The sequence below is a fragment of the Dioscorea cayenensis genome, chromosome 3 (genome assembly GCF_009730915.1).
Source record: "Dioscorea cayenensis subsp. rotundata cultivar TDr96_F1 chromosome 3, TDr96_F1_v2_PseudoChromosome.rev07_lg8_w22 25.fasta, whole genome shotgun sequence".
Taxonomy (NCBI): Eukaryota; Viridiplantae; Streptophyta; class Magnoliopsida; order Dioscoreales; family Dioscoreaceae; genus Dioscorea; species Dioscorea cayenensis.
In genome coordinates, this window is record NC_052473.1 from 13,275,043 (window position 1) to 13,293,227 (window position 18,185).

Below are 18,185 nucleotides of genomic sequence, written 5' to 3' on the forward strand. Positions count from 1 at the left end.
AGATAATATGGCAGAACAGAATGAGCAGCAAAGGACACTATCAGATTATGCCAGACCCGCAGTTCTGGGCACATAATCTAGTATTGTGCGGCGACTGATTATGGCTTAGAATTTTGAGCTAAAGCCAGCATTCATCCAAATGATACACCATTCGGCACAGTTTAATGGTTTGGCCGATGAGGATCCAAACAACCACATCGAGAATTTCTTAGAAGTGTGCGGCATGCTTAAGATTAATGGTGTTACGGATGATGCTATCAGATTGAGGGCCTTCCCTTTTTCCTTGAAGGGAAGAGCAAAGAAGTGGCTATATTCATTACCTAGACCATCGATTACTACTTGGGAAGAGATGGTAAAAGCTTTTCTTGCCCGATATTTCCCTCTTGGAAAATCTGCGAAGCTCAGGAATGAAATATTCTTCTTTGTGCAAATGGAATTGGAGTCTCTTTTTGAGACATGGGATAGGTTCATGTGGCTCCTCCGGAAATGTCCTTAACATGGGTTCCCCGAGTGGATGATTATTCAGACTTTCTATAATGGATTGAATCAAGCACAAGATAGTTACTTGATGCTACAGGAAGTACCTTAGGAAGCAAGACCCCTGAAGAAGCCCGACATCTCATTAAAGAAATGGCCATGAACAGTTATCAGTGGACCACAAGAGATAGAAAAAAGTTAGCCGGACTTCATGAGATCACTGTAGTTACTTCATGAGTGGCCCAAGTTGAGTTATTGAGCAAGAAGTTAGACACTCTAACTTCTCCTATAGTGGCAGCCTTGACTAGTTGCACTGGGTGTGGGGAAGACATGCTTCATATGATTGCTTGATTTCTATTGGTGGTACATCCTTGGTAGAACAAGTGGATTTTATGGGTAATGCAATGAGAAGCCAAGACAATTTATATAGAAACACCTACAATCCGGGTTGGAGGAGGCACCCAAATCTTTTATGGAATAGTCAAGGGCAACAAAAGGCAATGGCACCACCGGGTATCCAACAACAACAACAAGCCCTGAACATGAAAAATCGAGTTTCAGGCTTGGAGACCCGGATGACCAATCTAGAGAAAGCTTTGACCAAGTTTATCCAATTGTCAGATACAAGGTTTCAGTTGGTCGAAGCTACACTTCGCAATCACACCGCTTCATTGCACAATCTAGAGAATGAAGTAGGGCAAATTGTGAAGTCGTTATCGGAGTGACTCAAGGAAGCTTGCCTAGTAACACCAAAACTAATCCAAGAGAACATGTGAAGGCGATCAGTTTGAGAAGTGGTCATGAGGTTGAGGGTAGGCTTCTGAGTGAGAAGACCAATGTTGAAGTACCATAGGTCATGGAGGTTGAGGAGAAAGCCAAAGAGAAGGAGGTGGCATCCCATCCTACAAACCAAGAATCCCTTATCCTTCAAGATTGAAGAATGACCAAAATGATAAGAAATACAAGAAGTTCTTGGGTCTATTCAAGCAGTTTGCATATCAACATCCCATTTGTGGAGGCATTGTCTTAAATGCCTCGCTATGCAAAATTTTTAAAGGACCTCTTAACCAACAGAGGAAGTTGGAAGAGAGTGTATCTGTGATTCCAGATGCTTCATGTTCGGCAGTGTTGCAAAAGAATATGCCAAACAAGAAGAAGGACCCCGGAAGTTTTATCATTCCATGCTACATTGGTAATTTTGGTGAAGAGAAGGCATTGGTGGACTCAGGGCCTAGCATCAACGTCATGCCTTACACATTCTTCCAAAAGCTAGGCCTAGGAAATCCTAGGCCACTGGGATGACACTTCAATTAGCAGATTGAACGGTGAGACATCCGAGAGGCATCATCGAAGACGTATTTGTGAAGGTTTACAAGTACATATTTCCTATGGACTTTGTAGTGTTGGATGTTGATGAGAATGTTGATGTTCCTTTGATACTTAGGAGGCCATTCTTGCGCACTTCCAAGGGCTCTTATTGATATAGATGACGGGGAGTTGACTTTACAAGTTGGGGATGACAAGCTTACATATCGCCTCGCCGAAGCCATAAGACATTCTCTAGACTTTCGTGATACTCTCTACTTTCTTGATACTACCGATAAACTAATAGATGAATATGTGCAAGAAATGATGTGTCCGGACCTGTACAAGGGGTTGCTAGACCAAGAAGCGGAGAATGAAGACATCATGACACTTGGTCTAGAGGATATCATGAAGAAGATGATCTGAAAGATAAAGCGTGCAAGGAGACGTCACAAGAAACGCCCCAAGGTTAATGGGGATGTGCAAGAACAGAGTAAGGGTGATGAACCTTTGCGTGGTAACAAACTCAATAACTCTCCCTCTACCTTCAAAAGATTATGTTCATCATGCTTTCAGGTTATGGGTAAGAGGGAAACCTTCATCTATGACCCCCATGAGGTAAGGTCAGGTGCATCAAGCTTAGTGTCATTAAACAAGCGCTTCTTGGGAGTCAACCCAAGTCTTTACTGTTTTTCAAGGTTTTAGTTTAGTGCTTTTATGAATAAGTGCTTGAGTGTTGGTGTCTGGTCAATTTTGCATAGCAAAGGCAAGCTCTGTATGTGTATAAGTGTACAAAAAAATTTTGCAGAGTCTGTAATTTTTTTCAGAACTATCCAGAGAAGACACACGGTCATTTGGAATTTCCACATGGGCATGTGTTTCTGTTTAGAACTCAACTTCTCTATCCTGAGAAGACACAGGGCGTATGAATGCCCTGTGAACGACCTTGTGACAGTCACACGTCCGTGGGGAATTTTCACACGGGTGTGTGTTTCTCTACAGAGTTCAGAGCTCTATCCTGAGAAGACACAGGGGAGTGTGTCTGCCCCTTTGGATGACCCTGTGAATTACACAAGGGCGTGGGTAATTTCCACACGACTGTGTGAAACTCTGCAGAGAAGTTCTCCTCCATCCCGAGAAGACAAAGAGGGGTATGCGTGCCCATGTGAGTGGCCCTTATGAAGACCCACGGCCGTGAAATTTTCACACCGGCGTGTGAAACACTTAGAGAAATTTCTCGGGTGGACAGAGAAGCCACAGGTGTGTGTAGGTGTCCTTATGGGTCAAGCACACGGGCGTGTTAAATTTCCACCCGCCCATGTGGATGTGTTCATAGGCAAAGTGTGCTATCCCAAGAGCACACAGGGGCATGTGAGTGCCTCTGTGAAGATCTCTTGTGGAGTCACACGAGCGTGGGTAATTTCCACACGCCCGTGTGAATGTACATAACTCAAAATGCCGAGATTCTTCTTTATAAATCTCTTGTGCATTTTCATCTTTTCATTCCCAAACACTCAGAGAACACATCCTCACACTCTCCCAACCTCTCACCACCATTTTAGAGGGATTTCACTCGAGTTTTCTAGCCATTTTCAAGTTTTTCATCTTCATCTTATCGGTAAACCCTCATTCCTTCTTTCCTTAACCTATCTTGATTTATTTTGATTAAACTGGTAATTTTTGCTTTTTTTTCATGTTAAAATGATGGATGTATAGTTTAGAAATATTTTAGAGCGAATTTGTGATGTATTTTTGAGAGAATTGCATAGTGGTCGTGCTGTTTTCACACCCTGTGGATCCACACGGGCGTGTGGAATTTCCACACGACTGTGTGGATTTCTGCAACATTGATTTCTTCAGTAAATTTGATCAATTTCTTTTTAAATCTTGCAGGTATGGCCCAAGATTGAATAAGAAAGTTGGCAAGTGTCGCCGAAAGTCCTCACTTGTGCAAGATCATTTGGAGTTCATGATTCCCGAGCACCAGGCTCGTTTTGAGAGGTTGACGAAGCTGAATTTTGGAGAGACATGTCTTCCACATGTAGGTGCTTTGAGAGAGATTCAACTTGTCGACGACATAGCTGATGAGCTTGAAGAGCTTCTTACTGTAGGCAATTGGCGCAGATTGTTATCTATTCGTGAGCTTGCCATTCTTTTACTGACACTCGAGGTGCTATCATCATGCGAGTTCGATCGATCATATTTGGGATTTGACAGTATTGATGCCATACAGTTCAGAGCATTCGGGCATCACTATAGTATGAGCGCTACATAGTTGATTCGATCGGGATTATATGATGATTATTTTACTGCCACAGAGGAGTACGAGCAGCTTCCTACAAATTACCTCAGTAGCTTGGCTCCTCAGCGTGCATATCGAGTATTATGTGGCCGTGGTCAATATAAGCCGGGGGTGTTCAAGGCCATGTGTTTTTCTTGACCTGCATATCGTTACATTCATGACATTCTGAGCAGGTTGGTGAACGGCCGTGGTGACAGTACCGGCGTCCTGAGCCGGTAGGAGCTGTTGTACCTTTATTCGATGGTTCAGAGCGTGTGACTCCACTTGGCACACATCCTGGCAGAGTACTTACAGCACCAGGGATAGTATGCCAAGATCAGTATCCTCTTCTCCGGCCCATACATTACTAAACTTATCATCTGGATGTTGGACACTATTCGTGGGGCTGAGAAGACGGTTGCACTAGCGCCCCTCGGACTAGAGACGATGAGACTCATGGGGATGATCAGAAGGTATAGAGACGGAGTTTATATGCTTAATATGCCCCCACCAGAGACAGCAAAGCCCGAGGGCGATGCAGCAGGGGGGTCTCAACCGGTACAGGAACCCCATCGGATGCATATAGAGACAGAGGCACCTTCCACAGCATAGGAGCCATCTCCAGTGTGCATCTTCTCTCTACCTCGAGCCCTTGATCATTTTGAGAGGCTCGAGAGTGCTGTAGCGGTGCTACAGAGTGACCTAGCCGAGGTTTGTGCGCTATAGGCCGCGAACCATCAGGAGGTTATGGCGTATCTTGACATCTTATTGCAGATTCTCGAGCGAGACATGACATCCCCATTCGTGATGAGACCCTGGACCCCTCAGGCACCACCATCACCAGTCGATCCACCGGTTACAGCATCATCTCCAGTAGTAGAGCAGATAGCACCAGACAATGACACTTGATGCGTCCTTTATTTTCTTTGCATTTATGTTTCGTATTTTATTTTTGCATTCAGTTTGGACTTGTATCACTCAGAAAGGATTTTCCTTCTAAGTTAATTTTTTATTTTCGTTGTCTCGAGTTGTATTTTATTGCTTTATATTTGTATACTCGAGTTTATTTTGCTTTTATTGAGCTTCACTGAACCCCCTTGTGTATACGTGCAGATGGTCTTGTGAGTATGGAATTTGAGGACTAGTCATGGACACGGTCAAAGTGATATTCACATGATCGTGTGTGGTCCATAACCCATTGGAACTCATTTCTCAAGGAACATAGCTAATCAAACGTACCATTAGGTGTTCAGGGCAGTATTGTTTCAATTACCAACCTTCACATATGCTTTTGAGTGTTGTACTTTTTATTGTGCTTGCATGTGTACATTGAGGGCAATGTACATCTTAAGTGTGTGTGTGTGGTGGGGGGGGGGGAGTTCACGTTACACATGTTCTTGACCTAAGTTTTGACTGAAAATGCTCACGTAGCCAATGGCGGATCACCTTAGTTGTAATGGTTGTATTCATAAGTTTGGAGAATTTTTAACATTGAATGTTCTCATGCTCTAGTTTTTACTTGAATTTTTAGGAATTTTTGATCGATTGACACTTGTTGCACTACTCGCTCATTAAACCTTTTTGGAAACTCAAGTTCAATGTTTAAGGGACTAGTTAGTTTTCTTTCTTGTGTTAATTTTACTATAAAAATGAAAAATATGTACTTGTTTCGGTTGTGCATTTGGGGTGGAAAGAGCTACCTCCTATGAAGTATGAAGCTATTGTCATAAGTCAGATACTAGTTATGCCTAATGAGAGAAAGAGTTATCTCATGGGATGAGTGAAAGCTACTACCCCGGTAGAAATAGCTACCACCTCGAAAGTGTGAAAGCCACCTTAGCAGCCGTTTCAGAAAGGGCTGGCTACCTTAGAGGATGTGTGAAGCTACTACCATCTCTTTGCTCTGTTTTGTAAATAAATAAGTCGCTTTTACTTAGAACTTTGAGGAGTATACACTGTGTTGACTTGAGTGAGTTTACACACACTTACATGATTTTGGGTTTGTTATACTTTTTGATTCGAGTTTTTAGCTAGAGCATTGACTTTCGTATTTGGTGTTGAAATTCCCCTTACTTGTAGAATGCTTCCCTTGCATGCTCTGGTGAACCTAAGGCCAAGCACTTTCAATATTTCCTTCTTCTATACTTCAATGTTTTATTTTTTCTTAAGGACAAGCAAAATCTTAAGTATGGGAAAATTTGATAAGTGCTTGTGTATTAGTAATATGAAGTATTCCTTTCTTATAATGAGCATTACTTTTCTCAGATTTTATCACTAATACATGTGTATTTGTGATCTTTTGTGCATGTAGGCTTATGGAGACAAGTATGGAAAAAAGAAACCAAAGTAGATTGCGAATACAATTTGTTGATGAAATCTTGAAGTGAACACACGTGAAGATACAAGTTGTGCTCAAAGACATGTGAGTGTGTGCCACCCTGCGTTGTGTTAAAGGGAATATGAAAATTGGAGGGGCATAAAGACAGTCAGACTCATGTGTTCTGACTTGTGCAACGCTAGCAAGATTGTCGTCAAATGTGTGTATATTGAAGATGCAGCACGATCTACCACATGGACGTGTGCCCGTTCATGTTGCCTTGATGAAAAGTGTGGATTCAGGAGTATTTTTGAGAGTACTATTCATGTTGCCCGTTTATGTAGCAGTTCATGTGCCCGTTCATGTAGCAGTCATGTGGATGCCTGATTCAAGCCTATTTAAAGCTGCGACTTTAGCCCGTTTGGGGGATCTTTTTCCCATCTTTTGCCCATCTCTTCACCATATTTGGAGGTGCTTGCGACTAGGGTTTAGAGGGGCTTTGGGAAGGCTTTTGTAGTGATTCTACGGCTTTCAACACCACTTTCCTTCGGAAGAGAGTTATTGGGGTAGATTTCATCGGCATCAATTCGGCGAGGTGTGCCCTAGGCTTGACGAGGGAACCTTTGGAGAAGACGCGGCCACTCCACAAGACCATCGACATGAATACCATGGGGGTTTTACTTATAGATTGTATCCTTTTACTTTCGATTTCATTATTGTTTATATCTTGCTCCATGGAGAGCTGAAACACTAGTGGATACTTGGACATGTAAACCCTAGGATAATATTGTTTCTTTGACTTTTCTATTATGTTTCTTTAATTGATGTTTTTAATTGAGTTCCAATCTCGAATGCTTGTTGAATGGGTTTTCCCTTAGAGTGACACTAGGGTTGAGAACCTACATTGGTAATCCTTGTGAGTGAGTGATACACCATGAAGGTTAGACAAAGCAAGATTGGAGAGGGTCGAGAGTGTGAGTTGAGAGGTAGCAGAACATCCCCTTTTCCCTCCGGTGTGATTTATCTTACCTCCACGTTCCAAGAGCTCTTTGCGGTCATAATAGAGTGAAGTGCTAAGAGATGAACTCCGTTGGGGCTTAGTTGTGCAAGTAACAGAGTGAAGTCTTGAAGCAATTCTTAGTATCTGGGGCTTAATTGTGACTAGAGGTCTTTCGCCTGGACCAAAGTGTTAGATCTATGTTAGGGAATAGGTTTTATCACTTGGAGTCCCTAGAGCTTTAAGCAACTTTGCACAGTGTGAGGTGTTGAGACTGCGCGATTTCCCCGCCAAAGCATAGTGTAGGGTTAGTCACGGTTGACCTTAGGTTTGGAACCGTGTATTTTAGAATTTCCACTACTCATTAAGCATCAATTAGGAGACAAAATAGTTGGTTTTGCACTTGAAGCAATAGTCCCAAGGGGAGCAATGTCCGGGTGCCCCACTTTCTATCGATTGCCTTTCCTCTTATTTTGTATAGTGTCTCTCTTTCTTGTTCTTTTATTTCTTTTCATATTGATATTGTTCACACCACTATAGATTCATTTTCATTCTAGTTAAATAGCAATCTTTGTGTTTCTGATCACTATTCCCTGTGGATACGACTACCCACTCACCAGGGTATTATCACTTCGACAAACCCGTGCACTTGCGGTTCACACGCAAAAGGACATTTGTCACTTATACACTCAAATATACTTTAACAAAGAGAGTTAGTTGAACACTATCGAATAGTAGGAGCATATGTCATAAATGCATCACTAGGATTGGTGATACAAGAACAAAAAGGTTTGTACACATATGGTAATCATAATCGGAAAGGTTCGTAATGATTTACTCATTCGTGATCAATTGGGTTACAACGTGGGGCCACGGGGCTGGCTAGGTGTCACCCACATTCTTTGGTATCCTCCCATTACCAAGTGGAACTAACCTAGGGAGTCACACTTAAAGGGATAAAGAATAAATTTTGTTTTTGAGTGGAGGGGTAAAATTGTCAATTTACAATTTCACTTCATGGGATGAGTGAAATTATATATTAGTCTAGGGTTTTTGTCTTAAGTTTAAATTTTGCTTTAAATTCGATGGAGCCATATAGATAATCAAAATTATAACGAGTCAATGACAAAAGTGGTTTGAGTTACATTAAGACTCATATTTCTAATAGAACTTCTATGATAATATTTATCATATTATGAAGGTTCATATTTTGAATATGACATCATAATTAAATAATGTTTATCATATTCTTAAGGTTTATATTTTGAATAGGACTCATAATTGAATAATGTTTATCATATTTTATGAAGTCTCTATAAAAATGACTCCTCTCTAACCCTAGAATCAATCAATTAATTCTCAAGTGAGAATAATCCCAAAGCTCTCTCTTCCTATCCAACCCTGGCCACTATTTAAAGAAGAAGAGGAGATGGTTTCTTAATTCAGGGGTCTAGAGGCGTGGGACTATCGTTTCGGCTCTAGAAGATCTACAACAATCCGAGAGACAAATTCGGCACATCAAAGGAAAGACTTTCAATCATTGAGAGGTAATTTTCTAGGACTTTTAATTAAATTATGGTGTTCATTAAAATAATTAGATTATATCGCAATTATATATATATATATATATACATATTTCCTCATGCCTATGATGGTATTACATAATTTTGCGATATTTCCTTACACTTGAATCTCATACAACATAGGGAAATCAAAAACAACAAGGGAACATTAGAGACTAGTATGTAAACAGTTGATTCCTTAAGAAATAGATTCACCCAATACTCCGTACTCTCCATGTGTATGTGTGTTCACCCTAGGAATGTGCCCCATGTTCCTTGGAGAAGAAAACTAGTTCAACAGACCTTATTTCTAACTAAACTTAATTGGTATTAGCTTCATAGAGGTTTCCCTTTCACACGGTAGGTCATCAGGTGAACAATGGTAAAGCCCAAGATCCAACCACTCAAGGGTGGCTTTCACACTTCAAAAGGAGATAGCTCTTTCTACCATCTTTTCCACAAACTATTTACAACCATCGGTGGGGTATTCATTTGAATTTGACTTTCTGATAACGACAAGGAAACACAAGTTTATTTTTTTTCACAAGGAAACTGGTCTATAAACTATAATATTTCCTCGGATACAAGTAAACCCACAACTAAGATGAAAAGTGAACTAGAGAGGGTTTCCAAAGCATGGGTGAAACAACGCTTAGCACAACAATGTACACTAGCTCTAACGTCACCCCTAGTCTTGTGAATCCCTAATAATAAGTCATAGATCATCCTAAGTCATGCATCATCATAATGAATACAAAGATAAGCCCCTCCCCCCCCTTCCCCACACACACACACACACACACACACACATGGACATTACATTGTCCTCAACGCACAATATGCAAGCACACACTAAATGAAAAAAGAAAATAAAGAAAACTGAGTGGAGTTATTAGGGCTTCCCTAGACAAGGAAAGTGATGAGGTCTCTCTCAACATGAAAAACACACTCTTTCCAGATATGGCATACATCCTGTGAAGCAAGAAAGATACAACATGAAGCTCAATACAAAAGAAAATAAACTAAAATAAAAGACTAAAATAGCAAGATAAATAGTTTAGCACGGGACTCTCCTTGCTAACTATATAAAATAAAGTACAAGTCTAAATAGAAGCAGAAATACAAAGTCTAACGGAAAAATAAAACTGCAATAAAAGATGAATAGTCAAATACTGCTCAATCAGACTCATAATCAATGGCCTTAGGTGTGTAGTGCGAACAGCTTGAACCATCCTCATTGTCCGGAATGTGTCGAGGATGATTGGGTCGCTACCATACCCAATCCTCATACCACTAACCCCCCCTCGAAGTCCCATCCCTCGAATGAGCTGGGAGATATAGGGTGTAGCGAATATGACTCCCACCCTATTATCAATTTCATTATGATGCATCGCAAGGGTGATCTCATACCCTAGGTGTAAGTGGAACCTGTCAACCATGTTGCCATGCTGAGCAGGTAGTCAAAATTATGCTCGGCTCACAACTCCAGTGCTATCATCATGCTCTGTCAAAGAGTGGCACAACAAGTAATGGATATGCCTAAGGACATGGGATAAAAAGTAGGTCGCCTTCTATTGGCAAAGATTATACCCAAGAGAGATGCTCAAACACTGCTAACAAGACTCAAGGGACTCTCCCACTGGCCTCTCAATCAATATAGCAGCATATTTAGCTGTACGAGTAAACTCCTCGTCATAGAGTTCTAGATGGAATAAAAATTAGGGTCAGGCTCATGTGATACATTGTGCCAAATACCTAAAACTATATAGTGATAGCTCTATGGAAACTAATCATCCCCTGCTCAAGCTCAAATGTCCCTAAGAACTCTAACGTCAAGTCTCTATATGTGGTGTCGGTGATTCGAAGAGCTAATGCCAAGCTTTGACCTCTCAGTAATCCCTAGACCTCATCGTCGAGTTCCACATCATGTATTACCTGCCAGTCAATCTCGCAGGACTCTCTGATCAGCTTGGTGTAAAGTGGAGTGTATCATAGCTGATGGGCTAGTACACCAAACATAGGCATGCCCTTTTAGGCGCAGGCCCTGATGTCAATAACTTCTTCCTTAGCATGAACTTGCACAAAACTTTTGTAACATATGAAAATTCAAGAGAAATACGGTCATTATGGTCATGTTGAATGAATAACAAGGGTGTGCTGACTGGGAAGGAACACACTCTTGCTTGCAACTCTTACACGGACATGCTTGCCTGGAAATAGACTAGGGCATAGCTGAGCATGATCGTGCTTAATGCGAAGCACAGCCATACTCAGCTTTCTTCCTGAATAGAATACTGGTTGAATAATGCAAGATTTTCTTGAATACAACCTGATTCATACACTTTCAAGGCTTGCAAAGCATGAAAAACACAACATACAAGAGATTTTACATGCCATTATCACAAAATGAGGTCTTGAACAGGGGAGGATATATACCTGATGCTCGAAGAGGAGAAAGGAATAGGGTGAGGGAATGCTGTGAAAAAATCTGACCAAAAACTCAACAAAAGCACAAGATCAGGCTAAGAATGCAAGTGGAAAACTTGGGAAGAGGAAGCAAAAGTCTTCAAGCACACTAGTGACTTAAAATAAAAAGGCAGATATGGAAAGGGAATCGTCACGCCTAAGCACCCCAGAATCAGCACGGTCATGCTTACTACTATGTTGAATCCTTGAAAAAAATACCCTAAAAGCACACGGTCATGCTTAAGACCTTGCTTAGGGTTGTGCTTTTTACAGGGAAAATTTTTGAGCTCTAAAAACCCACGCATGACCCTGTAAGGGGCAGCCAAACCATGCTCGTACAAGCATGGTCAGCAGCACCGGCACAAGTACTCCCGTTCTTACCGACGAAATTAAAAATTTTGCAACTCCAGTAAACTCACAGCCACCAGCATGACCGTGCTAACCTAGGATAAATTGAGCAGTTGTAACATTTTACAAAAATACTCACTAACATCCACTGACCTTGAAAATGAAGCCTTGGATCAAACACACAAATACTTGAGAGCCCAAAATGCCCAACTTGAATAGAAGATTGAGTCCAAAAGCAACAAATGACTAAATGCAAAATGGAAGCAAAAGAAAACACACTGACAAGAGAAAACTCGAAAAACAGAAAGAAAGGCGCTTGGGTTGCCACCGAAGGAGCGCTTAGTTTAACGTCACAAACTTGACGTACCTTATAACACTAAAGGGGGGTGATGAGTGCATTTCATGTCATATTTATGTACCCTCAATTCATTCTTTTATTTGTCCTTTAGCATACTTTTGTGTATATTCGATACTATTCTTGGGTATATTTGCCCTTTGTGCAGGACTCAGGGGCTCGAAGTAATTTGGAGTGAAATCGGGGATTAAACAAGCAAATAATGAAGATTTTGCTTAGTGCTCAAGTTACACACGGGCAAAGCACGGTCGCGCTCTATCCCCTGATTATTTTAGCCTGGAGATAACTTAGAGATAATTTAAGCAAGGGGTGCTTTCAGGCCAAGCACGGTCTCAACATGACCGTGCTCCTTCCCTGAATTTTCTCAGTCTGGAGACAGTTTCTACCCTTCAAGGGAAGCACGCTCGGGATGCTCCTAGCATGGTCGTACACAGGCTACGCACGAGCGGAGCATGACCGTGCTCCTTTCCCTGATTTTCCGAAGTGAGCACTCAGCCGATTCACTCAGAATCTCAACGAGAAACACAGTCCAAGCACGACCATGCTTAGACCATGTTGAGCTTGAAATCAGCCTTTTAACTCCAGATTTCTAGGGCTTCACCCCGACCTTTGTTAGGGGATTTTCTTGTCCACTAGGAGAACATGGATGAGGGCAAAGATCAAGCGTCACCACACCCTCTAAGGGGATCAAGGATGAGTTGGATGTACAAGGGAAGTGAGTTAGCATAAAGGAAGCTCAACTTGGAAGATTATCTTGAGAAGGAGGGTGTCATGTCTTTTTTCCTTAGCTCTTTATTTATTCCTTCAAAGCTGTACCCATCCTTGAGGGGCTAACCGTCCATGGTGCCCTGGGATGTTGAACAATGATGCTTTGTATGATTTTAATACTCGCTTTTAATTGTCTATAGAATTCTATTGGTTTCTTGTGATAAATCTTGTGTTGCATAACTTGATGTGTTTGATTTGCACAGGTTCTTAGGTAAAACTTGGTGTGTTGATTGCCATAGTTGTAGTTTCCTTGTGTGATTGCAAAACTCGATGTGTATGAAACCCACAGTTACCTTAGCAAAACTTGATGTATTTGAGAACCATAAATGTGGCATTGCTTTTAAGCACACACAAGAACTGTAGGATGTATTTGGTAGGCAATAGAAGAAAGTTATCATACTACAGCTCATAGGAATCATCCTGGGGCATTTCTCTCTTGTTGTTGAATTCTCGATCCTAGCTCGCCTGAAAATTCCACCTGTTCATTCCTTTACTTGTTTTATTTTTCTTCGTTAAACCAACCCAATCTTTGTCTAACTAGAGATTAGGAAAAGAAGTAGTACTTTAAGTCTAGTCCTTGTGGTTCGATGACCTTACCCCTCATGAGGTACCACTGTATTATTTGTGCGTGACCCATACACTTGTGAATAACGCATCAAGAGGTCATGGAATGATATTTCCTCCCAATTTCCTGTAGGCTGTGCAAAGCAGTAAGGTATTAATGTTCCAATAAAAAAGATTTCACCTTCATTTAATATCGAAGCTAAATCACAAGCCCTTGGAGAGTTCGGTGGACTCTTCAACTTGGTAGTTGTTGCATAATGCTTCCACAGTTTTTTGTCTAAATAGGGCTTATGATCAATCAACTTAAGCTCTCCCTTAAATGCTCTCATGCTAACTTGGTGGTGATTTTTCTCCTCTAAGTCATCCGGTGGTTCTTCATCATTAAGCAATTCAAATAAATTATCCTTCATCCACGTATCCTGCAGAAATTCAGAAACATAGTCATCAATCACATTAATAGCATAACACGTGTCGTCAGAATCCATAGAATGATGCATTGCATTTGACAACTTGAACACCACTTCTTCATCACCCACTCTTAATACCATTCTACCATCTTTGACATTGATTAATTCTTATGATGCTACCAAGAATGGTCACCACAAAATTAAAGGAACCTCAGCCTTGTCATCCAAATCCAAAATGACAAAATCCTCTGGAAAAATAAATCGGTCCACCTTAACTACCACAACTTAAATAATGCCCATAGAATGATGAACAGAACAATTAGCAAGTTGAAGATTTATCTTTGTCCACTTAAGCCCACCAAGCCCCAACTTTTGAAAAATCTTCTAAGCCATAAAGTTGATACTTGCCCATAGGTCGGCAAGTGCTTTCTCATCAAGCATTCCCCCAATAGTACCTGGGATGATAAATCTTCCCGGATCTTTCTCCTTCTTAGAATGTTATCTGAGATGGTGGTGGAATATTCCTCGCTCAAAGTAATAGTGGATACCTCTTCTAGCTTCTTCTTGTTCACCGACAATTCTTTGAGGAACTTAGTATAATGAGGCATTTGAGCAAGAGCCTCAATGAATGGGACATTGATGTGCAGGGTCTTAAACATCTCAAGGAATTTCTTAAATTGCTCATCTTGTTGATCTTTCTTCATCTTAGCCAGATAAGGTAGCTTAGGTTAGAAACTAGGAATCTTGCTTTTGCTCCTTGACTTCCTCATTCTCACCTTGCTCAACACTACCCTTTGTAGATGTATCTTTCACAATTACTACCTCTAGTTCAGAAACTTCTTTCTCATACACTTGGGTAAGGGTAGAAATCAATTCCCTTCTGCTTCTTAAAGTCACTGCCTTAAGGGATTGGCAGGGATTAAACTCTGTATTTCTAGGCAATGAACCTAGAGGTCATTCAACAAGAGTCTTAGCAATTTGTGCTACTTGATGCTCCAAATTCTACAGTGATGCTTGTTCATTCCTCATCAATTCATTATGTCCCATTAGATGAATATAATTTACTTGGATGTACTTTACTAACAAGGTTTCAAGTGATGGTCCCTTTTCCTCTTGATATAGTGGTCGGGAAGGTGCGTGTTAAGGTTGTGATGGCTTGAACTATCCTTATGACCCTTGCCCCAGTTGGCTCTAAGAAAAGTTCAGATGATTTGTCCGACCTGGATTGTAAGTGTTGCTATAAGGGTTGTTCTCAAATCTGTTACTCTGCCCCACATAATCTACTTGCTCTATGCTTGAAGGTCCCTTAACAAGTTGAATAATCGGTCCTACTTGACCACCCCATGCCTCACAAGTCATCACAGGTGCTTGAGGTTGGACTTGCATTGCATCCAACCTTTTGGAAATAGGTTTCACTTGTGCTACTAGGGTAGTATGTGCATCAACTTCATAAATTCCTGCAACCATCATAGGCTTGGTCCTTTATGAGCTCCACTAATGGTCATTCAATGCTATATCATTAATGAGAGTGTATGCTTCAGTTGGTTATTTACTGCAAAGGGAACCCGCAGCTGTTGCATCTCATATCTACTTGGTGGCTAAATTTAAACCATTGTAGAAAATCTGAATTTGTATCCATTCTACCATTCCATATTGTGGACATTTTCTCAACAAATCCTTGTACCTTTCCCATGCTTCATACAAGGTTTCGAACTTCATCTGTCGAAATCTGAAATTAGGCTTCAACTTAAAGTTATTCACCATCACTTGAGGGCGAACAATACTAGATCCTGCTCTTTCCAAATTTGGCCTAGCATAGTCTGAAATACTTCTTTGCTGAATCCTGCTATTGGTTCATTCTGATCAACCTCAATACTAATTTCCACTGAACCTATATCTCTGAGATTGACTTGTCATAACCTTCTATGAAATGTTCTCTCTAACTCCGGATCAAGACTCACAAGTGGAGAAAAGGAACTTCCTCTAGTCATGCAAGAACACCTGCAAACCAATTTAGTAACATGAATCAAAAACAAAATAAAAATAAATGAAAGCAAAATAGACTAAAGTAAAGGAAAATGGCTATATTACTAGATAATAAAACTTTCTCAAGAGTTGCTAATCCCCAGCAATAGTGCAAAAAACTTGATACGACCTTGCGTATCCGCAAGTGCACTGGTCATATGAAGTAGTAAAGTTTACCCAATGGGCTCGGGTAGTCAAATCCACATAGACTGGAATAGCTCTCGATAGTTGTTTGTTTCCTAATATCTAGCGAATTCAAAGATTAGAGATGGTGTAATTAGCACTACTAAAGAATAAAATAATAAAAAGAAGAGAAAAGGGAAGGTTTTGGGTTGAAAGAACAGTAATAAACAGGACAATACCCCAGATTAATCCCCTTGACACATGCAATGACTAGGCAATGATTCAAGAGCTCCTCTTGGACCAGTAAATACCTGTGGAAAGTTTGCAAACATATGTCCCTGCTCAAAGGCATGGAGTGGACTCAACCCCTTCCCTAATGTGTACCCTAGCTAGATGAGCAAAGATTACTCTCTAGACAGCAAGCCAATCTAGGGTTGAATAGCAACTTAAAATGCAATGGCAGCCTAATGTGAAAACTAGCAATGAAACATCAACACATACACGACTATCAACAATCCCCACATTAAGCTAGCAACATACAAGCATCAAGGCAATCAACACAAAGTAGGATAACAGTATGAACAAAAGGGAGATCACAAGGAAACTCAAGAATCAATATCACTAAAATCAAAACATTAAAAGTCAAAATTCATAATTCGGGGCATAAAAAGATAGTTATCCTCTCAAAGTTTTACAATCAAGCATAGCAAAACAAGTAAAGAAGTAAAGATTGTCCATTAAACTCCCTTCTTGCTTCACAATCACGTTGGAGAAGGCTTCCAATGGTCATTGCCAAAGATCCTCCATTTTTATGCTTATCTTTCCTCTAGATCTCACCCTAGATGGTTTCCTCTGTTACCCTAGCCACACCTCCAAAAGATAGAAGAAGATCCACTTGCATAATCTAATTTTAGGGTTTAAATAACCTTTTCCTGATACAAGAACGCTCGTGCGGATGGTCATGCTGATGACCCTTCTCAGCTCCAAATCCTGGGAAATAGTCTCAACATGATTCCAGCAAAACTCATGGGGATAAACACACCCGTGCTTACCAGCCGTGCTTCCCTAGCACGATGGTGCTAGGAGTACTTGTGACCATACTGAGTTTCTGATGACTTTCCGGTAAAACCAACAGGGTTAAGCAAGCCCGTGCTTACCGACCATGCTCCCCAGTATGAGGGTGCTAGAAGTAGTAAAAACCATTCTTCCTGTTCTATGAAAATAGCAGTAAATCACACGGGGTTCAGCATGCTTGTGCTTTCGACCATACTTCCCAGTATAGGTGTGCTTCTGACCCTTCTTATCATGAAACTTGTATTTCAACGTAGGTTTGCATTGAAATTCATCTCTAATTATTCCTTTTGGCCAGAAACCTAATTATGTACACAAATTAGCAAACATACTTCAAATAGCATCAGTTTATGACAAAAACATGCTAATAGGACAAGTAAAACACACATTAGGCTATAAGAAATCGCTATATAAAATGCACTCATTAGACATTGATGAACCATGGGAGGAAAACTTTGTATGGATGATTGTTTTTTTTATTAATGCATGTTGGCTTGTTCTTTGAATTTAGTCTATGATGCTTCATGTTTAATCTACAATGGATGCATTCCGAAGGTTAATTTTCGATTGTATGCGTAGAATGGGATGTTTGTATATAAGGTCATACTTAGATTAATGAGGTTTTATTGTACTTACACACCAGAGGTTCTAGGTGTTGACGACCTTCCTCATCTAGATATAGAGATTCCTTGTACCCAATGCAATTATAGGGGTGTCCAAGAGATGGAACCCATATGGGATTAGGGTTATTCAACAAAGGATTTTGAGCTAACTACCATTAGAATTTCATGGGACAAATTACAAGAAAGAAGGTTTTTGAAGGAGTAGAGAAGAAGGAGAAAAGAACATTTGGGATTTGGGATAGAGTGCAACAAAGAAGGTTTCTAGCGGGATAAAAATAACAGGTGTGCCACGTGGCATGGCTGATGTGGCATAAGTTATGTAACATGTCATGCCACATCAGCCTGCCATTAACAGCGTAAGAATGAGCTCCTTAATTAAAAGTGAATTTAAAGTTGGTGTACCTAATTAAACTTTTATAATTTGGTGCTTAATTTATTCATATTTCATGGTCAAGCTTTCATTAATTCCTTGCAAGAAAAAAAGTAGTATTTGAGT

The 18,185-nt window shown here is 40.6% G+C and overlaps 1 non-coding gene and 1 pseudogene across 1 annotated transcript; one reads left to right on the top strand and one right to left on the bottom strand.

Moving 5' to 3' along the window:
• Positions 1 to 397: 397 nt before the first annotated feature.
• LOC120257711 lies at positions 398 to 504 on the bottom strand. Its single transcript, XR_005535800.1, has one exon. It is a non-coding gene; the product is annotated as a small nucleolar RNA R71 (small nucleolar RNA).
• Positions 505 to 15,497: 14,993 nt separating this feature from the next.
• Positions 15,498 to 15,596, top strand: LOC120257777 (annotated as a pseudogene).
• The last annotated feature ends 2,589 nt before the right edge of the window (positions 15,597 to 18,185 follow it).